At 45.1% G+C, this 26,482-nt stretch overlaps 1 protein-coding gene across 4 annotated transcripts in view; it reads right to left on the reverse strand.

Annotated features, from left to right (window-relative positions):
• Positions 1–26,482, reverse strand: part of SHANK1 (SH3 and multiple ankyrin repeat domains 1) — a 518,963-nt gene that overhangs the window by 333,588 nt on the left and 158,893 nt on the right. The window contains exon 1 of one of the 4 annotated variants that reach the window (XM_056543608.1): positions 15,190–15,234. The exons of 2 other annotated variants lie outside the window; for them this stretch is intronic. The gene's annotated coding sequence lies outside the window, so the exon portion shown is untranslated. Of the gene's footprint in view, positions 1–14,679; positions 15,025–15,189; positions 15,235–26,482 lie in introns of those variants that run through there. One more of the 4 variants, XM_056543609.1, reaches the window with a different exon arrangement.

Below are 26,482 nucleotides of genomic sequence, written 5' to 3' on the forward strand. Positions count from 1 at the left end.
CCTCATAGCCCTTGACAAAGCTGATTTAATACAATAAAAATTACTATTTTATGGGGGGGGGGGGGGTAGTAAGGGTTTTCCCCGCGAGGGATCCTTTTTTGATGTAAAGCTGAGAGGCAGCACATTGTTCAGCATCGGGAACAGCACAATCATTGCCTGCTTGCCCATTGCTCGGGTCCCTGTCATATGAGGCTTGTTGTACTTGATGTTGAGTTTATTCCTCTGATATTTGGTCCTACCCAGTGTCATGTGACTTGTTAGTTTTACAAGTTCTCAGGTGTCTTAAATTTGGTGTTATCGCTCTCACACTCTCTAATACTGGTCACTGGAAGTTCAACATGGTACCTTGTACCACTGGAAGAACTTTCTGAGGATCTGAAAAAAAAAGAATTGTTGCTCTGCATAAAGATGGCCCAGGCTATATGAGATTACCAAGAACTGATCTGCAGCACGGTGGGCAAGACCATACAAGACAGGTTCCACACAGAACAGGCCTCATCATGGTCAACCAAAGAAGTTGAGTGCACATGCTCAGCGTCATATCCAGAGGTTGTCTTCCGGAAATGGATGTATGAATATTGCCAGCATTACTGCAGAGGTTGCAGAGGTCCCAGAAGAAAGACTCTTCTAAAGAAGAAGCACAAGAAAGCCTGCAAAGATTTAACTGAAGACAAGCAGACAAAGGACATGAATTACTGGAACCAAGTCCTGTGGTCTGATGAGACCAAGATAAACAAGATAAATGAGTGCTGCCGGCAATGGGGAACTACAGTTTACTAAGGAAACCATGGACTCACTTAAGGGAGATACTGTAAAAGCTTTAGAAATAGTATGGATAGCCTATAAAGTAGTGGTCTCAAAACCGTGGACCTCCAGCTATTGCAAAACGGCTGTCCGGGCATGCTGGGAGTTGTAGTTTTGCAACAGCTGGAGGTCCACAATTTGGAAACCACTACTATAATGTCATCTGAAAGTAAAGCTGCAATTTAAATTCCATCTTCTGTTCTGGCCCAAACTGACCTCCAATAAAACCGTTAAAACATTTTATTATTTAGCTTTTTTTTTTTTTTATTGTTTTTTTTTTATTATGGCGGAAGGATGACTTTGCTCTAAATACACAAGGATACGTTTTTAGCTTTTGAAAGTCATAGCAGCGAGAAATGAAGACACTTCAGATTCTATGACAACACGGACAGGCGTCTGTGAAGTTAATAGGAATTGCCAGCAGTGAAATAAGCCATCAGAATTTTTGCGCAACGTCCGGGTTTTTTTTCATAAGAATATTTCACAAAAGGTGAGATATGAGACAAATTGCTTTCGTTGGATGTGACTTGTTTTTTTCTCCTCTCATTTGTGAGCGCAGCGGTCTCGGTCTCTCCTCGGCGCTTGATGACAGTACCGGTTTCTGCTTTAAGTGCACTAATTAAGCCTCGGAGTGTCCTCTGGGTCCCCGCACTATCTGGTTATTGGGCTCGCTGCTAGGCGGCTCCCCCCCCCCCCAGTAAAAGTTGCAGGATTATGCGCTCACCTCAATGCCCTGATGCAGCTCATTAAACAGCCAGAAGTGAGAGGCCCGTCGGGGGAATTGGATTCTCGATGCAATCCGCTGCTTTGTTACAAAACAAGACAGATGCATTCATTGTTTTCCTCAATAACAAGCTTTTTAAGCACCAAAGAAGAGCTAAATAGCTGCTGCGTTGGCATTACAAGGATTGGTTGACTTTGAGGGAAACCACTTCATAGTCTATTATGAACTTTGACCAGTCTGGCTTAAATAAGAACTTCAACACAGCTCAAAAAAAAAAAAAAGTTCTGCTATTTACCAAGAGGACCTGTCTGCCCCCTGACATGCCTGTTTAGTATTCCCCATGAAATATCAATGCCGGAGCTTGTTTTCATAGACTTGTGTGTCCTCACTGGCTATTCTGCAGGGGCAGGCTGTGCCTAACTAGCCTGCCCCCTGACTGGTGAGCCGGGGTGAGGGAGGGTTCTCCTTTAAGGCAGGCCCCTCCCCTTTTGATTTTCTCCTACCCCCCCCCCCCCCCCCTGTTAGTTTTTCCTGGGGAAGATCCGATCATCTATTTTAACATGCGCATTGCCCCAGATGCCGTGATCTGTGTTGATCACGGCATCTGAGGGGTTAATGGCAAACATCCGCGCGATCGCGGATGTCCACCATTACCGGCTGATAGCAGCAGGGACCTGCAGTGTATGAGGCGAGCACGGCTCCGATGCTCACGGCATACACAGGACGTAAATGTACGTCCTGGTGTGCTAAGTACCGCCGCACCAGGATGTAAATTTACGTCCATGGTCGTTAAGGGGTAAAATGGGCACATTTCTCCCTATCTCATGGACAGACTTTGGACTCCTGCTTGCCTGGCAGAAGTCCAAAGCCAGGAAATGCAGTCTAGAGTGCTGAGGGGGGGGGGGGGGTGCAGTCTTAGCCAACCATAGCTCATCTCACACTGAACTGCTCTGGGCTGTGTGTAGCAGAGTGAGGGAGGAAGTTCTCCCCTGTATGGCTTCAGATGATGTCACACCTGCTGGGGAACGCCCCTTCCCAGTCTGTGAATCTGACTGAGACTGAGCGTAATATACAGAGCAATATCAAGGTAGAAAAAAAATAAAAAAATAAAATAAAATAAAATAAAAATAAAGGCAGGGGGAGGTTTATCATGATGGGGACAGTGAACTGGGAGGATTATAAAATTTAACAAGATTGTGAGAGGTACTCTTTAAGCCTTTAATATGCTTCTACTACCTCCGTGCGCCGATTTGTTGTGTTTTCATGCACAGGACCCACACCCAGAAGTGCTGCAGTACAAGTCTTTTTTATTTTACTGTAGTCTCAGCCATGTCCATGCATCATCTCTTGTCCATGACCTAGTGGTGGGATTTTCAGGGGTCGTGTTCTTTATTAATTATTCAAAAAAAATAAAAAATACATTACAAAAGGTCTTTAATTTTCATCAGTAACAACATATAAAAAGTTTTGGGGATCTGACAGGGCCCATTTAAACTGTCCAAATACATAACATAGCTTGCTCAACCAATAGCTATTTCTCCTGATCACCCCACACTCATTTGGCTAAGTATTTATGTATTCTGTATGGGGAGATGGGAAAAGTCACTGCTCATCATCTCTGGTAGCAGTTTACCTTCACAAAACAACTGAAATCCATATTCCTAATTCTTCTCTTTGGAGACCATCATACTAAGATGGTAGACTGGCCCTGCAGAAGTTGTTGGGTTTTGGCAGACATATATGTCTGTATGTACAGCTTTAGACTTTAAAGCATTCCTTGAGTATGATTCATGATTTTACTTAAAGGGGTTGTCCAGCGAAAGAAACAACACGTGCATTGCGTCAAAAAGTATAATAAAGCAAATTACTATATGATGTTATTTCCTATAGTGCACAGATCCATTATGAGCTGTGCTGTGTGGCTTGTAGCTGTATCATGCTGTGTCAAACTCTGTTAATGCAGAGAGCTCCCGTCCATCCTCCCCACTCTCTTCCTACCTGCTCAGGACTAGACTATTGATGTAAAGAGGGGAGTCATATTACTGCTTAATAGAGTTTAAGGCAGCAAGAAGCATTTCTGAAATAACACAGCAGCGAGCTTGTTTTGAGGGAAACTACTGTGACTGAGAATGGTTTCCTGCTGTTTTAAAACTAATGAGCAGCAATATGAGCTCCCCTCTTCACATCAATGTCTTAATTCTCAGCAGACAGGAGGGGAGGGGGTTGCAGGGACAGAGCTCTGAATGTGACCTGGCGTCACAGTTACAAGGGAGAGAGCAGAGCTGATATGTAGAGATCTTTGCACTATGGCTAACAACATTATATTAGTAAGTTGCTTTATTATACTTTTTGACACCATACCCAGGTTGTTTCTTTTCACACTGTGGCTATTTTATTTTTTATTTGTTTGAGCAATCAGCCAATTTTGCAGCGTCATGACTGTCGAAAAATGCCGAAAAATGGGCGAGTCTATTTCGGGCTGATTTTGTATAGATCATTAACCCAGTTTTTAAACATTCAGAAGAATGAACGGGGAATCTTAAAGTTGATGTAAAACATCTGCTCGTGTCTAATCAGCAGGGCAGGCAGATAACAGAGAGGAGCACATGAATAAGTTACCAGCTGTTAGATTCTATTTCCACCGCTCTCCCCTAAGTCACCATAGCACAATGTGCCGCTATCACACGTGCAGACGACTGGCACCATCCCAGGCTGGGCACAGTGCGGGGGGAATAGAAGGTCCCTTTAAAGTCATGTCTTCCTCTTAAGCGATTTAAAAAGCTTTAGTACAATTTATTCATTTCGCTCGTCTCCCAGCCATACTGGGCTCTTGGGCTGAGCCGCTCAGTTTCAAAGGAAATGTAATCTAGAATTATGCAAAAGGGGGAAACTGAGAATACACAGCGAATAATTTCTTTCTTTTTTTTATTTTTTTTATTTTTTTTATATCCCGAAACCGCTGGAGAATTTGTAGATAACCAAACATATTAAAAACGGATTTCTATATTAAGATGCATGATTACCACTCGCAGCCTACATGTCTACCACTGTCTACTCTCTGCGAAACCCCAGCAATGATCTACTGTCAGTGTATATATATATATATACTGTATGTGTGACTAATGCTGGTGTCTTAAAGCGAATCTGTCCCTTCTCCTAACACGTCTGCTTTAGTAAATACTTATATTCCCCATCGCAATAAAATCCAGAGCCACATAGGGATTTTAGAATTCAGTGGTTTCCAAATGGTGGCCCTCCAGATGGTGCCGTTGGCTGTTCGGGCATGCTGGGAGTTGTAATTTTGCAACAGCTGAAAGCACCCTGGTTGTATACAATGTAGTGCAGCTATATGGTTCTCAAACTGTTTTGCAACATCTGGAGGGCCACGGTTTAGGGACCACTGTTCTAGATGAACAACAATACATGGACTCAACCCAACTATGTATTAGGCTGGGTTCACACTACGTTTTCTCCCATACGGGAGCGCATACGGCAGGGGGGAGCTAAAACCTAGCGCTCCCGTATGACTTTGTATGCGCTCCCGTATGTAATTAATTTCAATGAGCCGGCCGGAGTGAAACATTCGGTCCGGTCGGCTCATTTTTGCGCCGTATGCGCTTTTACAACCGGACCTAAAACTGTGGTCAACCACGGTTTGAGGTCCGGCCGGGAGGACGTTGGCGCTGGCAGGTGCTAGAGATGGTAAGTCCTCACCGCTGGCTAGATGGAAACAGGGCCATACACTGGATACGAGGAGCTCACCTCGTGTTGCCGGCGTGTGACGTCAGCTGCTGCTGGAGCCGGATTCGTTGCACTGGAGGTAGTTGGCAATAGTGGACCGGACTGATGTCGGACTGGATGTCCTGATGGTCTTAGCAGTTTGAAGGCGATAAACCAGCCTTGGTGGATATGCACAATTTGTAAAATTGATATGCCAGTGATCATGCCCAAGTGGACTAGACGCGTTTCAGGGTTATTTAATGTAACCCTTTCCTCAGTAGTAACCCTTTCCTTGACTACTGAGGAAAGGGTTACATTAAATAACCCTGAAACGCGTCTAGTCCACTTGGGCATGATCACTGGCATATCAATTTTACAAATTGTGCATATCCACCAAGGCTGGTTTATCGCCTTACCTCTACATCAATGTTTACCAACCAGAATGCCTCCAAGTGTTGCAAAACTTGGCATGCTGGAAGTTGCAGTTTTACAAAAACTGGAGGCACCCTGGTTGATAAACAATGTCTACATGTACCAGAGCTGAGTGTGTGATTGTCACGATGCCGGCTGGCAGGTAGTGGATCCTCTGTGCCAGAGAGGGATTGGCGTGGACCGTGCTAGTGGATCGGTTCTAAGTCACTACTGGTTTTCACCAGAGCCCGCCGCAAAGCGGGATGGTCTTGCTGCGGCGGTAGTGACCAGGTCGTATCCACTAGCAACGGCTCAACCTCTCTGGCTGCTGAAGATAGGCGCGGTACAAGGGAGTAGACAGAAGCAAGGTCGGACGTAGCAGAAGGTCGGGGCAGGCAGCAAGGATCGTAGTCAGGGGCAACGGCAGGAGGTCTGGAACACAGGCTAGGAACACACAAAGAAACGCTTTCACTGGCACGATGGCAACAAGATCCGGCAAGGAAGTGCAGGGGAAGTGAGGTGATATAGGGAAGTGCACAGGTGATAACACTAATTGGAACCACTGCGCCAATCAGCGGCGCAGTGGCCCTTTAAATCGCAAAGACCCGGCGCGCGCGCGCCCTAGGGAGCGGGGCCGCGCGCGCCGGGACAGGACTGACGGAGAGCGAGTCAGGTACGGGAGCCGGGGTGCGCATCGCGAGCGGGCGCTACCCGCATCGCGAATCGCATCCCGGCTGGAGGCGGTATCGCAGCGCCCCGGGTCAGTGGATCTGACCGGAGCGCTGCAGTGAGGAGAGTGTAGCGAGCGGTCCGGGGAGGAGCGGGGACCCGGAGCGCTCGGCGTAACAGTACCCCCCCCCTTGGGTCTCCCCCTCTTCTTAGAGCCTGAGAACCTGAGGAGCCGACTTTTGTCTAGGATATTGTCCTCAGGTTCCCAGGATCTCTCTTCTGGACCACAACCCTCCCAATCCACTAAAAAAAAGGTTTTCCCTCTGACCTTTTTGGATGCCAGAATCTCTTTGACGGAGAAGATGTCCGAGGAGCCGGAAACAGGAGTGGGAGGAACAGATTTGGGAGAGAAACGGTTAATGATAAGTGGTTTAAGAAGAGAAACGTGAAAGGCATTAGGAATACGAAGAGAAGGAGGAAGAAGAAGTTTGTAAGAGACAGGATTAATCTGGCACAAAATTTTGAAAGGACCAAGATAGCGTGGTCCCAACTTATAGCTAGGGACACGGAAGCGGACATATTTAGCGGAGAGCCATACCTTGTCTCCAGGGGAAAAAATGGGAGGAGCTCTTCTTTTCTTATCCGCGAACTTCTTCATGCGTGATGAAGCCTGTAAGAGAGAATTTTGGGTCTCTCTCCATATGATGGAAAGATCACGAGAAATTTCATCCACAGCGGGCAGACCAGAGGGCAAGGGGGTAGGGAGGGGGGGAAGAGGGTAACGGCCGTACACCACGAAAAATGGGGATTTGGAGGAAGATTCAGAGACTCTGAAGTTATACGAGAATTCGGCCCATGGTAGAAGATCTGCCCAGTCATCCTGGCGGGAGGAAACAAAATGTCGTAAATAATCACCCAAGACCTGGTTAATTCTTTCTACTTGTCCATTGGATTGAGGATGATATGCAGAAGAAAAATTTAATTTAATCTTGAGTTGTTTACAGAGAGCCCTCCAGAATTTAGACACGAATTGGACGCCTCTATCCGAGACGATCTGCGTGGGCAACCCGTGAAGACGAAAAATGTGTACAAAAAATTGTTTAGCCAACTGAGGCGCTGAAGGAAGACCAGGAAGAGGGATGAAATGTGCCATTTTGGAGAATCGATCAACGACCACCCAAATAACAGTGTTGCCACGGGAAGGGGGTAAGTCAGTAATAAAATCCATACCAATCAGAGACCAAGGCTGTTCGGGGACAGGCAGAGGATGAAGAAAACCAGCGGGCTTCTGGCGAGGAGTCTTATCCCGGGCACAGATAGTGCAGGCTCGCACAAAGTCCACAACATCCGTCTCCAGAGTCGGCCACCAATAGAAGCGAGAGATGAGTTGCACAGATTTCTTGATGCCCGCATGACCTGCGAGATGGGAGGAGTGACCCCATTTGAGGATTCCGAGGCGTTGGCGTGGAGAAACAAAGGTCTTTCCTGGAGGAGTTTGCCTGATGGAGGCTGGAGAAGTGGAAATCAGGCAGTCAGGAGGAATGATGTGTTGCGGAGAGAGTTCAACTTCAGAAGCATCCGAGGAACGAGAGAGAGCATCGGCCCTAATGTTCTTATCGGCAGGCCGAAAGTGAATTTCAAAATTAAATCGGGCAAAGAACAGAGACCACCTGGCCTGGCGAGGATTCAGCCGTTGGGCAGACTGGAGGTAGGAGAGGTTCTTGTGATCGGTGTAAATAATAACTGGAAATCTTGATCCCTCCAGCAGATGCCTCCATTCCTCAAGTGCTAATTTAATGGCTAGAAGCTCTCGATCCCCGATGGAGTAGTTCCTCTCCGCCGGAGAGAAGGTCCTAGAAAAAAAACCACAAGTAACAGCATGCCCGGAAGAATTTTTTTGTAGAAGGACAGCTCCAGCTCCCACAGAGGAGGCATCAACCTCCAATAGGAAGGGTTTAGATGGGTCAGGTCTGGAGAGCACGGGAGCCGAAGAAAAGGCAGACTTGAGCCGTTTAAAGGCGTCTTCCGCTTGAGGAGGCCAAGACTTGGGATCGGCATTTTTTTTGGTTAAAGCCACGATAGGAGCCACAACGGTAGAAAAATGTGGAATAAATTGCCTGTAATAATTGGCGAACCCCAAAAAACGTTGGATAGCACGGAGTCCGGAGGGGCGTGGCCAATCTAAGACGGCAGAGAGTTTGTCTGGATCCATTTGTAGTCCCTGGCCAGAGACCAAGTATCCTAGGAAAGGAAGAGATTGGCATTCAAACAGACATTTCTCTATTTTGGCATAGAGTTGATTGTCACGAAGTCTCTGAAGAACCATACGGACATGCTGGCGGTGTTCTTCTAGATTGGCAGAAAAAATCAGGATATCGTCCAGATATACAACAACACAGGAGTATAAGAGATCACGAAAAATTTCATTAACAAAGTCTTGGAAGACGGCAGGGGCGTTGCACAGGCCAAAGGGCATGACCAGATACTCAAAGTGTCCATCTCTGGTGTTAAATGCCGTTTTCCATTCATCCCCCTCTCTGATGCGGATGAGATTATAAGCACCTCTTAAGTCCAGTTTGGTAAAGATGTGGGCACCTTGGAGGCGATCAAAGAGTTCAGAGATGAGGGGTAGGGGGTAGCGGTTCTTAACCGTGATTTTATTAAGACCGCGGTAGTCAATGCAAGGACGTAGAGAGCCATCTTTTTTGGACACAAAGAAAAATCCGGCTCCGGCAGGAGAGGAGGATTTACGGATAAAGCCCTTTTTTAAATTTTCCTGGACGTATTCAGACATGGCAAGAGTCTCTGGGGCGGACAGAGGATAAATTCTGCCCCGGGGTGGAGTAGTGCCCGGGAGGAGGTCGATAGGACAATCATAAGGCCTGTGAGGAGGTAGAGTCTCAGCTTGTTTTTTGCAAAAAACATCCGCAAAGTCCATATAGGCCTTAGGGAGACCGGTTACAGGAGGAACCACAGAGTCACGGCAAGGGTTACTGGGAACCGGTTTTAGGCAGTCCTTGGAACAAGAGGGCCCCCAACTCTTGATCTCCCCAGTGGACCAATCCAGGGTTGGGGAATGAAGTTGAAGCCAGGGAAGTCCAAGGAGAATTTCGGAAGTGCAATTGGGGAGGACCAAAAGTTCAATCCTCTCGTGATGAGGTCCGATGCACATTAGAAGGGGCTCCGTGCGGAAACGTATGGTACAGTCCAATCTTTCATTGTTTACACAATTGATGTAGAGGGGTCTGGCGAGACTGGTCACCGGGATGTTGAACCTGTTGACGAGAGAGGCCAAAATAAAATTTCCTGCAGATCCGGAGTCCAAGAAGGCCACAGCAGAGAAGGAGAAGGCAGAGGCAGACATCCGCACAGGCACAGTAAGACGTGGAGAAGCAGAGTAGACATCAAGGACTGTCTCACCTTTGTGCGGAGTCAGCGTACGTCTTTCCAGGCGGGGAGGACGGATAGGACAATCCTTCAGGAAGTGTTCGGTACTAGCACAGTACAGGCAGAGATTCTCCATGCGGCGTCGTGTCCTCTCTTGAGGTGTCAGGCGAGACCGATCGACCTGCATAGCCTCCACGGCGGGGGGCACAGGAACAGATTGCAGGGGAGAGGAGCCGGGGAGAAGAAACGCCTCGTGTGAACAGAGTCCATATCCTGGCGGAGCTCCTGACGCCTTTCGGAAAAACGCATGTCAATGCGAGTGGCTAGGTGAATGAGTTCATGTAGATTAGCAGGGATTTCTCGTGCGGCCAGAACATCTTTAATGTTGCTGGATAGGCCTTTTTTAAAGGTCGCGCAGAGGGCCTCATTATTCCAGGATAATTCTGAAGCAAGAGTACGGAATTGTACGGCATACTCGCCAACGGAAGAATTACCCTGGACCAGGTTCAACAGGGCAGTCTCAGCAGAAGAGGCTCGGGCAGGTTCCTCAAAGACACTTCGAATTTCCGAGAAGAAGGAGTGTACAGAGGCAGTGACGGGGTCATTGCGGTCCCAGAGCGGTGTGGCCCAAGACAGGGCTTTTCCAGACAGAAGGCTGACTACGAAAGCCACCTTAGACCTTTCAGTGGGAAACTGGTCCGACATCATCTCCAAGTGCAGGGAACATTGGGAAAGAAAGCCACGGCAAAACTTAGAGTCCCCCTCAAATTTATCCGGCAAGGATAGTCGTAGACCAGAAGCGGCCACTCGCTGCGGAGGAGGTGCAGGAGCTGGCGGAGGAGATGATTGCTGAAGCTGTGGTAGTAACTGCTGTAGCATAACGGTCAGTTGAGACAGCTGTTGGCCTTGTTGCGCTATCTGTTGTGACTGCTGGGCGACCACCGTGGTGAGGTCAGCGACAACTGGCAGAGGAACTTCAGCGGGATCCATGGCCGGATCTACTGTCACGATGCCGGCTGGCAGGTAGTGGATCCTCTGTGCCAGAGAGGGATTGGCGTGGACCGTGCTAGTGGATCGGTTCTAAGTCACTACTGGTTTTCACCAGAGCCCGCCGCAAAGCGGGATGGTCTTGCTGCGGGGGTAGTGACCAGGTCGTATCCACTAGCAACGGCTCAACCTCTCTGACTGCTGAAGATAGGCGAGGTACAAGGGAGTAGACAAGAGCAAGGTCGGACGTAGCAGAAGGTCGGGGCAGGCAGCAAGGATCGTAGTCAGGGGCAACGGCAGGAGGTCTGGAACACAGGCTAGGAACACACAAAGAAACGCTTTCACTGGCACGATGGCAACAAGATCCGGCAAGGAAGTGCAGGGGAAGTGAGGTGATATAGGGAAGTGCACAGGTGATAACACTAATTGGAACCACTGCGCCAATCAGCGGCGCAGTGGCCCTTTAAATCGCAAAGACCCGGCGCGCGCGCGCCCTAGGGAGCGGGGCCGCGCGCGCCGGGACAGGACTGACGGAGAGCGAGTCAGGTACGGGAGCCGGGGTGCGCATCGCGAGCGGGCGCTACCCGCATCGCGAATCGCATCCCGGCTGGAGGCGGTATCGCAGCGCCCCGGGTCAGTGGATCTGACCGGAGCGCTGCAGTGAGGAGAGTGTAGCGAGCGCTCCGGGGAGGAGCGGGGACCCGGAGCGCTCGGCGTAACAGTGATCATGTACATGTAGCAGAAATTAGTGTGTGGCATGTGTATGGAGCAGAGCTAAACGAGTGATTATGATTATGCATGACCACGCACTAACTCAGCTTTGCTGCATACACACAATCAAACACTCATCTCTGCTGCATACACACAGTCACACACTCAGCTCTGCTTCATATACACAATCAAACACTTAGCTCTGCTGCATACACACAGTCACACACTCAGCTCTGCTGCATTTACACAATCACACACTTAGCTCTGCTGCATACACACAATCACACACTCAGCTCTGCTTCATACACATGATGACTCACGCAGCTCTGCTGCATACACAGCATTGGTAGATTGTTTAGCAAAATTACATATTTTTTAAACCCAGACATTCTGTGTACTTTATAAAGGTTTATGTTTTTACTATTGTGCAGAGTTTTGTTCGGCAGACACTGCTGCTCTGGAACTTCTAGCTATGTGAGCAGTGTACTGTGGGAAAATGCCACAGCTCTGTGAAGTGTGAGGCAGAGAAGGAGTGCACGGTACAGCGAGGGGGGCGTTTCTATATTTGCGCACAATTTATAAAAGGATGTGCGCAACTTTTGAAAATTTTGAGCAAGAGTGTAAATTAGAAAAGCAGTGTAAAGGGGTAGAGCTGTGTCTACAATAGACACCTAATGATAAATCTCCCCCAATGAGTACAAGGTGCCTTCAGTTATTTAATGGTAGTCTAATCAAAAATATGTAGAAAATTAGCTGATTTCATATATTCCCCAATGTTCCCACTTTCATGTATTCCCCAATGAACCTATAATGAGCTAGCAATGTCTAGCAGGAAGATGATGGTGGTTGGTTTCCCCTTCAAGGGAAGTTCTTTGGCAAAGTAGGACATCATACAAAGATTGCAGGAGCTGTAGTTTACTCAACCTAAACTGTAGAACAAGTCAACTTTCTTCTTGGACATCACAGAATTCAGTAACTACAAATACAGGTTGGGGACATCTGATCTGCCACCTTGGTCCTTTCTTGCTCCTGTTGCTTTCTCTCCCAGACCACCCAGCTATGATGGACTTCACTCTTGCTTTCTCTAGTTAGACCTTAATTTTCTGCTAAGCACCTCCTCCTGCAGCCTATCCCTGCAGCGTAGCCCTTTCATACATGTAGAATTGCACCTCCATCTTTCTATGATTCTATGCACTCACATGTACTCCTAGGACACATGAACTACTAGGGTCCTTCTTGATGTTCTAAAGGTTCCCATACACATCAGAGAAAAGTTGGCTGAACCCCCCAGTTTTGGCAAGACCCAAACTATTGACCGTCTATGTATATGGAGGCCTCCCGAATCCCCTCCAACAGATAATGTAGGGGGAAATCAAATTGTAACTGCTTGATATGTTTTTTTCTCTCTGGGAGATAGGCCATCACAACAGCGATCTAGCAATGGTTTAAAACACATGAAGATTCAGCCAAGCCAAGCGTTTATGGGTTGTATACCCCTCCCCCTTTAAATGTGGCCACCCCTGTTTTAAAGACTTCCCCCATCCAAAGGCATAGTGGCAACACAATATGTGGTGTCTATGAGGTGGATAATGGGAAATTAACCTTTTCGTGATGCCAGGTCACCGTTAGCCTATACACGGTCTGAGATTTGAGACAGCTTCTCCTGGGCCAGACACAGGGCAATAAATATTCCGACACAAGGTTACGGATAACTGTCCTTACTGAGGCAGGATAGATGGTAATTCCTTTACAGCATTGCTTGGTGCAAAGGGAGGTGCAAAGTAAACCTTGGAAACCTATCGCTTTGCTGGGACTTGTAGTTGGCTGTGCTGTGCTGTATGGTGACTGACTTGTGATGAAAGTCAACCCACACTGACTTTGGTGCTGCACACTGACTGACTGAAGACTACTGACTTTCTTCCCCAGGGTTTAATGCTTACCGCTAGGCTTTGACGTTCACCTGAGCGCAGGGGATTTTCCTTAGGAGATGCGTGGTTGCAGGATTAGACTTCTGATTAGCTTGAGGCCTCCTCAGATCACCTCACACTTCTCTCTGTCTTCTCCACACTGTACCTCAGGAGTTCAGCTCACAACTAGCACCGGAGCTAGACTGGAACTAGTCTGGAATTAACTGGGGTAACTCTCCTACACTATATATACAGGGCAATTTGGAGGACCCCATTGGGGCAGACAGGTTACCTGATCCATTCTGCACCTTCTGTGCTAACAAACTTAAAGGGGTTATCCAGAAAAAAACTTTTTTATATATATCAACTAGCTCCAGAAAGTTAAACAGATTTGTAAATTAGAAGAAAAATTGGGGTATGTGCAGCTCACAAAATAAATTAGTCGACACCAAAAAATACAAATATAAAGTAGTTTATAAAGAAAAAAGGGGGTACCAAAAGCCTCTAGACTAATACCATAAATGGTACATGATGATAAAATTGCAAAGGAATAGAGTCGGACTGTGCTTCACTTTAAATGATGAACAATATTTAATATAAAATAATTACAAATAAGACATAAATGTAAAAATAATATAAATAGTATAAATCAAATACATAAATATCTCCTTCCACAGGGCCCTTGTGGGGAGGTGATAGTATAGCAATAAAATAATTTAATAATTTAAAATCCGCATGTACGGTATATTCTTCCGCTAATCCAATTTTGTGTAAACCAGCATAGTTCACTTTTTATAAAGTGCACTCCGTGATCGTAGAATTTGAAACAGTTCATATAGTAGTATAGTTACCAACTCCCATGGATGATGTGATTGTATGGCTGGACGTCCAAGAGGCAGATGGCAAGTGCTGTGGAGGCTGTGTCCAGCGCTGGCATGCGCTTGCGGTGACGGGCCCCGTTGCCACAGGCCTAATAGAAGTCGCCGGTCACGGAGTTTGATGGATTACTCCGGAGATGGAAGCACACTCGGAGACAGATGGATCTACTCCGGGGACAAAGCAAAGCCTCGTGGAGGATCTCTCAGCGTCACCACCAGACTGCACATTGCCCACACTTCCTTTCACACTTTAAGTGCACTATCCTTTAGGCAATATGGCTTTTTTTTTTTTTTTTTTACAATTTAGGTCAGATATCCAGAATATACTCACAGCACATCTATATTATTATAATTTTTTTTTTTTATGCATTGATTGTGCACTGTCCAGGTTTATATAAATACCCATATAAATACCTGTATTGCTTTACCCGTATGCAACAGAGTGAAAATAAAATTCTAATATTATAAATGATTTCCTCACCTATAATATTCCTAGTGGCTCCAAAGTGAAGCTTCTGCCGAATATTATGTAAGATCCAGATTTCTCATGTGATCTCTTCTGTAGTCTCTCTTTTTGTTTAGTTTTTTTGGCAGTGGGGTGGGGGAAAAAAAGCTTAATTTTCACAGTTTCCATGACGTCACCAAGCAATCTAAAGCCCGGAATCTGTCATGTCTCTATCTAACGAGGAAACACATGTTACATGGGAACGAACATAGGGAGAGAGAGGGAGAACTGAAGTTGGGGATGAGAAGTCAGATGTTCTATTGTTTCTATGGTAACTAACTTGGTACTGTAGCATCGCCAAATAGATTTGCGCTTCTCTATTTCCGATTCATGCCCTCTAGTAGAATGTGACTGACAAGAGAGCATCAATCACTCACTCTCGGGGGGTCGAGTCATAAAAAACAACCCTTGGAACAAGCTCATTGGGGACACCGGGGATATAGAAGAGTTACTGCTGGGTATACAAGGACTCAGACAAATATTCACCTTGTCACATCATCTGAAGGGAAGATATATGTCATCACGGACTCTTTTGGGGGAGATTTATCAAAACCTGTGCAAAGGAAACGTTACCCAGTTGCCCATAGCAACCAATCAGCTCGCTTCTTTCATTTTTGCAGAGGCCTTGTTAAAAATGAAAGCAGTGATCTGATTGGTTGCTATGGGCTACCAGGCAACTTTTACTCTGCACAGATTTTGATAAATCTCCCCCTTTATGTTTATTGTTCACACTGAGGAATTGACAAAGAATTCTTTCCAAAAATTCAGCAAATCTGCTATCTTCTGAATTTGAAGAGTGTGAAGGAGCAGTAAAAAAGGTTGGGGCGATCTCTCGTGGATGATGGGGGCGTGGTGAAATTGTCAAGAACCACTGCACTTTGGGTGGTGTGATGTCCCGCCGAGGTTATCAACAGGGACAGCACCTCACCTGGCGAGTGGAAAGTGGAAAGTAATAGCGGCAGTTGTGCTGCTCGAGACCCCCTGTCCGTGACCGCGAGGGGGTACGGAAATATTACAACCAGGAAGAGGACAGTAGAAAATGGGGATACTAGACGAGAGCTACTGCTAGAATAAAAGGATGCAGAACGCCAATAAAGCACAGGACAGTTTATTATGGTTTAGAACAAACGGACAACGCGTTTCGGCACCAGCATGTGCCTTCTTCAGGTCCATAAAATAAATGATTTCGGCGTCCTGAAGCCTATGGTGTGCTGCGGTGGCGTCTGGTGACGCCACCACAGCACACCATAGGCTTCAGGACGCCAAAATCATTTATTTTATGGACCTGAAGAAGGCACATGCTGGTGCCGAAACGCGTTGTCCGTTTGTTCTAAACCATAATAAACTGTCCTGTGCTTTATTGGCGTTCTGCATCCTTTTATTCTAGCAGTAGCGCTCGTCTAGTATCCCCATTTTCTACTCTCCTCTTCCTGAATTTGAAGAGGAAATATGGAGTAAGATCTATAGTACTACAACCACCAATGGGCTGGCTTTTAATCCTCCTTTAAAAAAAAGCAGCTCAAAAATTCAGCACCAATTCCGTGTCATTTTGTCAGGAATAATATAATCCTGTTGACTTCAATGGGTTTTTACCTGTGGATTCTGGCAAAAGAATGAACATGTTCAATTTTCTGGCAGAATACGATTCCATGTCAGAATTACATCTGCGGAAATTCCTTAGTGAACAGAACGGCGGAAAGACCATTATTGTCAATGAAACTTCCATTCAAGGAGCGGAATACTGATGCGGAATTACGCGAGTAATTTTCTCGTCTAGTCCTCAGTATGAACATACCCTAAGTTACTTTTCTAAGTGGCTTTGCATATGATTGAACAATACTGACTTTTTTTTCTTATGTAACCATATTGATTTTACTAAATAAATTAAAATTGTCCTTGTTTGTCTTCCCCCATTGATGATGCACAGATAGGGTTGCAACCTGGCTGGTATTTTACTGGCACAGCCGCTATTTTGGTCACCCCGACGGTATTTTTATATTTATCCAACCAATCCGCCAACTCCTGGAATGTTGCACCATAACCTATACACGTGTTTCCCAATCAGAGCGCCTCCAGCTGTTGCAAAACTACAACTCCCAGCATGCCCGGACAGTCAACGCCTGTCTGGGCATGCTGGGAGTTGTAGTTTTGCAACAGCTGGAGGCACCCCTGATTGGGAAACACTGACCTATACTATATACTACTATATAGTCCAACATGCTGAGAGTTGTAGTTTTGCATCAGCTGGAGGCACCCCTGATTTGGAAACACTGACCTATACTAGATACTACTATATAGTCCAACATGCTGAGAGTTGTAGTTTTGCAACAGCTGGAGGCACCCCTGGTTGGGAAACACTGACCTATACTATATACCACTATATAGTCCAACATGCTGGGAGTTGTAGTTTTGCAACAGCTGGAGGCACCCCTGGTTGATAAAACACTGACCTATACCATATATATAACTCTATAGTCCAACATGCTGGGAGTTGTAGTTTTGCAACAGCTGGAGGCACCCCTGGTTGGGAAACACTGACCTATACCATATATAACTATATAGTCCAACATGCTGGGAGTTGTAGTTTTCGTTTGGGGCAGCTGCTGAGCCACAGGCTGTATCAGGGCATGCTGGGAGTTGTAACTAACTGCAACTCCTAAATTTGCTAAAAAAAAAAAAAAAAAACAAGGGATCAAAAAGTCACATCCAAACAAAAATGGATTTTGTAGAAGTTATGGAGACTCACTATTTTATTGTTTTATTGTTTTCCTTCTTATTGTTATTATCTCGCTCTCAAATTTCAATTAAGGTCCCTTTGGACCTGATAGATCCTTTGTGAATATGCGTAACACTGTTTGGATGAACAATTATGCTCCACCAGTCAAGGTTATTATGCATGTTCATATGTCTGACACATCTGATGTCATAATATGTTATATGTTACATTTCTTATGTTTATAAAATTCAATAAAAACATTGTGAAACACAAAAAAAAAAAAAAATAAATAAAAAATAAAAAACTACAGATCGGGGCGCAAAAAATGAGCCCTCATACAGGCCCGTATAGGGAAAAATAAAAAGTTATAGGGGTCAAAAAAGACAAATTCCCCCCCCCCCCCCCCCCGCATATGTGTATCCTGTGATGTTTCGCATATGTAATTAATTATGCAAATTAGCATGGCCGGTATTTTTTGGCAAGAAAGGTCTAAATCTGGGATAGACCTGTATAGGGTTGCAATAATGGATTTTTTTTTTTACCTGGTTTGCCTATAAATGCTACCGCCATACTGTAAATAACCATATATTATCGCCATGCATGGCATATGTAAAACTTCTGTACACAGCATACATTCTATAACTGCAAAACCAAATTCTATCACATCCCAATTTTTGCATCTAATTTCATACGATTCTATTCTTAGATATAGGTGGTAATGCCGTGTTCTCTACTCACACATTATATTGTCTGTACAGCAACAACCCATCCTCCTGGCGATACAATGCTGCCAGATAAGTCCGCGTAGTAGTAGTTTACCACCACTATTTATTTCATACATATTTAATAGGATGTGTAGTACATCCATTGTTGCCATGGGAACAGCTTTCCTCTCATCTTGCATAACGTGCTGCAGATGCACCAAAAGTTTCAAACAGAATCTGAAACGACACCCGGGGGACTATTTACACAGTCGTACGTTTCTACCGGGCGATCGCCCCCTTACTAGTTAGCATGTCGGGGCTTTGGGTAGTGACATGACTGCATCCTAGAGTAACCCCATAATTCAGGTATCTGTCAACCTAATCTGTAAGGGCTTCATTCCCACTATGGAATCTCTACCTAGAGATATGCCGTCTGCAGCGGGTACCAGCTAGGGTTGCCACTTGGCGGGTATTTTATTGGCACAGACGGTATTTTGGCCACTCTGCCGGTATTTTTATATTAAAAATACCTGCAATGCAATGGCCGGCATTTATCCAACCAATCCTCCAACTACCGGAATGTTGCACCATATACTATACCAGTGTTTCCCAACCAGAGTGCCTCCAGCTGTTGCAAAACTACAACTCCCAACATGCCCGGACAGCCAACGGCTGTCCGGGCATGCTGGGAGTTGTAGTTTTGCAACAGATGAAGGCACTCCTGGTTGGAAAACATTGAAGTTTACTATATACTACTATATAGTCCAACATGCTGGGAGTTGTAGTTTTGCAACAGCTGGAAGCACCCCTGATTGGAAAACATTGACCTATACTATATACTATTATATAGTCCAACATGCTGGGAGTTGTAGTTTTGAAACAGCTGCAGGCACCCCTGGTTGGAAAACAGTGACCTATACTATATACTACTATATAACCCAACATGCTGGGAGTTGTAGTTTTGCAACAGCTGGAGGCACCACTGGTTGGAAAATATTGAAGTATACTATATACTACTATATAGTCCAACATGCTGGGAGTTGTAGTTTTGAAACAGATGGAGGCCCCTCTGGTTGGGAAACACTGACCTATACCATATACTATTATATAGTCCAACATGCTGGGAGTTGTAGTTTTGAAACAGATGGAGGCCCCTCTGGTTGGGAAACACTGACCTATACTATATACTATTATATAGTCCAACATGCTGGGAATTGTAGTTTTGCATCAGCTGGAGGCACCCCTGGTTGGGACACACTGACCTATACTATATACTACTATATAGTCCAACATGTTGGGAGTTGTAGTTTTCGTTTAGGGCAGCTGCTGAGCCACAGGCTATATCAGGGCATGCTGGGAGTTATAGTTTTGCAACAGCTGGAGGAACTACTGGTTGGGAAACACTGACCTATATTTTATACTATTTTATACTATACTATACTATATAGAACCCACAAATAGGGACAGGGTTCATCTCCTGTTATGTGCAGGAGAATGAGAAAGCCTGGGCTGTTTGCTTGCAAGCCAATGCTGTATCTGTCCTCAGGAAGATCTGCACTGTCCCTAAAAGGTAAATTTATACTATACTTATACTATCAACAGCAGCATTTTAGTGCTCAGTGTAACCCCTACCTTGCTGCTTTTTGTTTCTTTAATCTCTGCTCACTCTATACCTTACAAAGCCAGTGCATCAATAACCCCTTCTAATCAACATGCCAGTTTTGGTAGTATACTGTAGATCAGTGGTCTTCAACCTGCGGACCTCAAGATGTTGCAAAACTATTACTCCCAGACACAAAGAAAGAACCCAAGAATAGGGACAGGGTTTATCTTCTGTTATGTGCAGGAGAATGAGAAAGCCTGGGCTGTTTGCGTGCAAGCCAATGCTATCTCTGTCCTCAGGAAGATCTGCACTGTCCCTAAAAGGTAAATTAAGATTCCCCTCTTATACTATCAACAGCAGCAGTTTAGTGCTTAGTGTAACCCCTACCTTGCTGCTTCTGTTTCTTTCATCTCTGCTCACTCTGCACCTTACAAAGCCAGTGCATCAATAACACCTTCTACTCGACATGCCAGCTTTAGTAGTATACTGTAGATCAGTGGTCTTCAACCTGCGGACCTCAAGATGTTGCAAAACTACAACTCCCAGACACAAAGAACCCAAGAATAGGGACAGGGTTTATCTCCTGTTATGTGCAGGAGAATGAGAAAGCCTGGGCTGTTTGCGTGCAAGTCAATGCTGTCTCTGTCCTCAGGAAGATCTGCACTGTCCCTAAAAGGTAAATTAAGATTTCCCTCTTATACTATCAGCAGCAGCATTTTAGTGCTTAGTGTAACCCCTACCTTGCTGCTTTTGTTTCTTTAATCTCTGCTCACTCTGCATCTTACAAAGCCAGTGCATCAATAACACCTTCTACTTGACATGCCAGCTTTAGTAGTATACTGTAGATCAGTGGTCTTCAACCTGCGGACCTAAAGATGTTGCAAAACTAAAACTCCCAGACACAAAGAAAGAACCCAAAAATAGGGACAGGGTTTATCTCCTGTTATGTGCAGGAGAATGAGAAAGCCTGGGCTGTTTGAGTGCAAGCCAATGCTGTCTCTGTCCTCAGGAAGATCTGCACTGTCCCTAAAAGGTAAATTAAGATTTCCCTCTTATACTATCAACAGCAGCAGTTTAGTGCATAGTGTAACCCCTACCTTGCTGCTTCTGTTTCTTTAATCTCTGCTCACTCTGCACTTTACAAAGCCAGTGCATCAATAACACTTTCTACTCGACATGCCAGCTTTAGTAGTATACTGTAGATCAGTGGTCTTCAACCTGCGGACCTCAAGATGTTGCAAAACTACAACTCCCAGACACAAAGAAAGAACCCAAGAATAGGGACAGGGTTTATCTCCTGTTATGTGCAGGAGAATGAGAAAGCCTGGGCTGATTGCTTGCAAGCCAATGCTGTCTCTGTCCTCAAGAAGATCTGCACTGTCCCTAAAAGGTAAATTAAGATGTCCCTCTTATACTATCAACAGCAGCAGTTTAGTGCTTAGTGTAACCCCTACCTTGCTGCTTCTGTTTCTTTCATCTCTGCTCACTCTGCACCTTACAAAGCCAGTGCATCAATAACCCCTTCTACTCGACATGCCAGCTTTAGTAGTATACTGTAGATCAGTGGTCTTCAACCTGCGGACCTCAAGATGTTGCAAAACTACAACTCCCAGAAACAAAGAAAGAACCCAAGAATAGGGACAGGGTTTATCTCCTGTTATGTGCAGGAGAATGAGAGAGCCTGGGCTGTTTGCGTGCAAGCCAATGCTGTCTCTGTCCTCAAGAAGATCTGCACTGTCCCTAAAAGGTAAATTAATACTATACTTATACTATCAACAGCAGCAGTTTAGTGCTTAGTGTAACCCCTACGTTGCTGCTTCTGTTTCTTTAATCTCTGCTCACTCTGCACCTTACAAAGCCAGTGCATCAATGACACCTTCTACTCGACATGCCAGCTTTAGTAGTATACTGTAGATCAGTGGTCTTCAACCTACAAACCTCCAGATGTTGCAAAAACTACAACTCCCAGCATGCCCGGACAGCCGTTGGCTGTCCGGGAATGCTGGGAGTTATAGTTTTGCAACATCTGGAGATCCGCAGGTTGGAGTCCACTGCTGTAGATCATACCCCAGCACAGTGCCAGCCTGTTCACTCCTGTGCAATTGAGTAGCCTTGGGTAAACAAAGGTTTGTTGCGAATGAGAAATCTATGTAAGAAACACATGTTTAGCTGCAAATTTCTGTTACAGTCTGTAGATTGGATGTAGCCTCCATTGACTTCAGGGGGTAAATTCCCCACAGAACCAGCATCAAGGAGTGACATGTCACGTCTGTTTATTTATGGAGTGAATTCCCACTGAAATCAATTCAAGGATTTTGACACAGAAGGTGCGTGAAGAATCCATTGTGTGAACATACCCTTAGGACCATCCTGAACTTAGTGCGGACTGAATCTCTGTATACCGTAGAACCGTAGCGGGAAAGTGTATTAAACCGAGCATCTCGAGTGCAAACTAAAAGCCCTTGTGTGTCGGCGCTTACGATGTGACTTGTGAAAGTTTAAAAAAAAGAATTTGACATTTAGAAGCTGTGATCCAAAGTACCGGCCGAGGTGTGACGGCTCATCCTAATATCATGATACGTCTCACAGCATCGCCGTAGGCTTTCTGAATCCTGACAATCTACAACGGGCTAAGTAACCAGGGCGAATGTCGGAGGTAAAGAGAATCTTCTCCTATGGGGAAGATGCCAACCGCACATATTTTTCTATAGGCTCAACCGAGAGATAGCGTGACAGCAGCAGAAAACCTGCAGGACAATAGTCATCCTCGCTTCCTGATGCTCATTACTGCTTCACAGGTTGTCACATAGAACATGGAAGACAGGCTCGGCCTGTACAGTGTATGTATAATGTGTATAAAGATGCTTAAAGGGATTATCCAGAAAATGTATATATATATATATATATATATATATATATGTGTATATATATATATATATCAACTGGCTCCAGAAAGTTAAACAGATTTGTAAATTACTTCTATTAAAAAAATCTTAATCCTTTCAGTACTTATGAGCTTCGGAAGTTAAGGTTGTTCTTTTCTGTCTAAGTCCTCTCTGATGACACCTGTTTCAGGAAACACCCAGTTTAGAAGCAAATCCCCGTAGCAAACCTCTTCTAAACCGGGCGTTTCCTGAGACAGGTGTCATCAGAGAGCACTTAGATAGAAAAGAACAACCTTAACTTCAGAAGCTCATAATTGCTGAAAGGATTAAGATTTTTTAATAGAAGTAATTTACAAATCTGTTTCACTTTCTGAAGCCAGCTGATATATATATATATATAAAAAAGTTTTTTCCTGGAATACCCCTTTAAAGGGGTACTCTGCTGCTAGCCATCTTATTCTCTATCCAAAGGATGAGGATAAGATGTCTGATCGCGGGGGTCCTGACACCTGGGACCCCCACAATTTCTGCTGCGGCACCCCAGACATCCGGTGCACAGAGCGAACTTTGTTCTGTGCCGGATGACTGTCGATGCGGGGTGGAGGCTTGTGATGTCACAGTCACGCCCCGCTCGTGGCGTCACTTCCACGCCCCCTCAATGCAAGTCTATGGGAGGGGGTGTAACGTCACGAGCGGGGCGCGGCCGTTACGTCAGAAGCCTCCGGAGCTGCATCCGCCATTCTAAACAAACGGTGGGTGCAGCAGGGAGATCGCAGGGGTCCCCGCGATCAGACATCTTATCTCCTATCCTTTGGATAGGGGAAAAGATGTCTAGGGGTGGAGTACCACTTTAAGTCTTTTTCTCCAAAGTTCTATATTCCATCCAGGTCGGTCATTGTCTGTTCATTCAAGACCAGCAGTTTTGTGTCAAACTTGATATTTCACATTAATGCAGCCTAGGCCTCCCCGCCGCTAAAAAGGGTGGATACATTGGATCCATATCGATATTTAAAGGGGTTATCCAGGGGGAAAAAATTCTATATCAACTGGCTCCAGAAAGTTAAACAGATTTGTAAATTACTTCTATTAAAAAATCTTAATTATTTCAGTACTTATGAGCTGCTGAAGTTGAGCTGTTCTTTTCTGCCTAAGTGCTCTCTGATGACACCTGTCTCGGGAACTGTCCAGAGTAGAAGCAAATCCCCATAGCAAACCTTTTTTTCTCTGTGCAGTTCCCGAGACAAGCAGAGATGTCAGCAGAGAGCATTGTTGTCAGACAGAAAAGAACAACTCGACTTCAGTAGCTGATAATTATTGGAAGGATTAAGACTTTTTAATAGAAGTAATTTACAAATCTGTTTAACTATCTGGAGCCAGTGGATATAAAACAAAATGTTTTTTTCCTGGAATACCCCTTTAATACAGCACCCAAGGCATGTTTTATTTTTCCAAAGGTTCATTTGGTATCCTTCAGTAAGAAAATTCTGGGTATGATTCACCACATACTATATACTACATACTATTTTATGTCACTATCCCTGTATTAAAAATTTGGAAATATATTATTTTTCACACTGGCAAGTAAAGTAGTTACAAAAGCATTATTACTATTGTTTTCTGTGGCCTTCATGTCAGCTTTGCTGTATATACTTGGCAGAGTCAGCAGAGTTATCTCATTGAGGTGGGTAAGCTAATTACAGCATCTTTGTAAGGCTGAGTTCACACCACGTTTTTCAAATACGTTAACCGTATACGGTTTTCCGCAAAAAAACGTATACGGCCGTATCCGAAACCGTAGGCATAGAGAATGCATTGTAAACCGTATTCCAAATGTTGTGCACGGTTGCATCCATTTAGCCTCGGATACGGTTTTGCCGATTTTTCAACCGTAGGCAAAAACGCTGTCGACCACGTTTTTGCCTCCGGTTGGAAAACCGTATGTGAACCGTATGCGGTTCTTTTAACACTGTTGTCTATGAGAACCGTACACAGAATTTCAGAATACGGTTGCACACGGTTTTTCTAATCCGTTTTTGGAGTTGACACATGCGCAGATTGGAATTTCAATAGAACAATAGTAACTTTATTAAATTGCTGGAAAACTAATTCCAACAAAATAGCAAAACCGTTGACAAAAACTGATGCAAACGGATAGAACCGTACGGGGAAAAACCGTATACGTTTTAATTTGGAGTCATACGGTTGCATACGGTTTTTGCCATACGTTTTTTAGCGGAAAACCGTATACGGTAACCGTATTTGAAAAACGTGGTGTGAACCCAGCCTAATACTGGCCTAAAAGAGGTAAGATGGTAGCTCTTTTATCGTTGTACTCCTGCCCCTTTTGGTCTTTGGGGGAGGGGCTGTATTTCATTAAAGGGGAATTCCAGGTACTACAAGTTTTCTCTTATTGGGGAAGCTTTATCAAAACCTGTGCAGAGGAAAACTTGCCCAGTTACCCATGGCAACCAATCAGCTTGCTTCTTTCGTTTTTAAGAAGTCCTGTGAAAAATGAAAGAAGCGACTTGATTGGTTGCTATGGGCAACTCGACAAGTTTTCCTCTGCACAGGTTTTGATAAACCTCCCCTATTGTACGGGGGCTGCCATGAAAATAATAAAAACATACAGTGTACTCAACTACCTTGCTCCCTTGAAGACCCCCCCCCCCATTGACGGACCGCTCAGAAAATCACTGACTGAAACGGGACACTGCTGCAAACGGCGACTGGTTGAGTGAGCCATCACTGCCGAGACAAGTCAGAAAGACATTACAAGGGGATCCCCAAGCCAGTGAGGTAGGTAAGTATATGTTTTTTTTGTGTGCGTATGTTGGGGGGTCATAGTGGCTCCAGCACAATTGGCGATAATTTTTAGTACCCGTAATACCACTTTAATTTCTGGAAACTGTAATACTGCAACTTCTCTGTCAGTAGATTCCCGCTCATTTCAGCTGCCATAAAGCACATACGCCCTGCTGTACTGTCTGTACAGGAAATTCGAGAGGGATGTTCGTGTCGCCAATATGGCTGCTGCAAGGAATATGAAGAATTACACATTGCCCATTCAAATTCATGGTCTGCCTGTTTAACAGAAGACAGGACAGGTCCTCCAGGGGAAAAGTAACTTTTTGCAGCTGTCCTATATTTTGGGAAAGATCCTGATCAGGTGACCCCCCCCCCCCCCCCCCCCATGCCAGTGGTCTCCAACCTGCAGACCTCCAGATGTTGCAAAACTACAACTCCCAGCATGCCCGGACAGCCAACGGCTGTCCGGGCATGCTGGGAGTTGTAGTTTTGCAACATCTGGAGGTCCGCAGGTTGGAGACCACTGCCCTATACCCTAGTAGAGTACATAAAATGTTTTTGAATAACCCCATATAGGAAATATATAAAACTAACTTTTTAAAATAAATTTTTTTTTTAAGAACGGCTGAATGTGTGGTATTCCGGTACAGGACCTTGTCCTGTCCCTGTCTAAAGTCCTCTCAGTTAGAGTCCCTCCATTCCACAGGGCTCTCCTTTAGGGCTTGCCCCTTGGTCGCCTCATATAAATGTATTTCTGTATAGTGTACAAATGTATAGGACTTAACTAGGTAACGTGATATATTATAATGGTTGTATAGATATTTAGGACCTTCCAGGGTCATGTGGTGATGTCATGTGATGTACCCAGAGTTCTCAGGGTTCAGGACCTACAGGCTTTGCAACCAATGGGATTAGTCCAGCCCCCCTAGTATATAAGGGGCTGTAGTCACTAAATTCGCTCTCTTCTCTCTTCATGCTGGACACCAAGGCAAGCACAATCAGCGTCTCTCAATTCATGTCAACTAGGCCAAAGCCTAAAGACCCAGCAGCCACTAGAACCGTGAGT

Source organism: Hyla sarda, chromosome 10 (assembly GCF_029499605.1).
Source record: "Hyla sarda isolate aHylSar1 chromosome 10, aHylSar1.hap1, whole genome shotgun sequence".
Classification (NCBI taxonomy): domain Eukaryota; kingdom Metazoa; phylum Chordata; class Amphibia; order Anura; family Hylidae; genus Hyla; species Hyla sarda.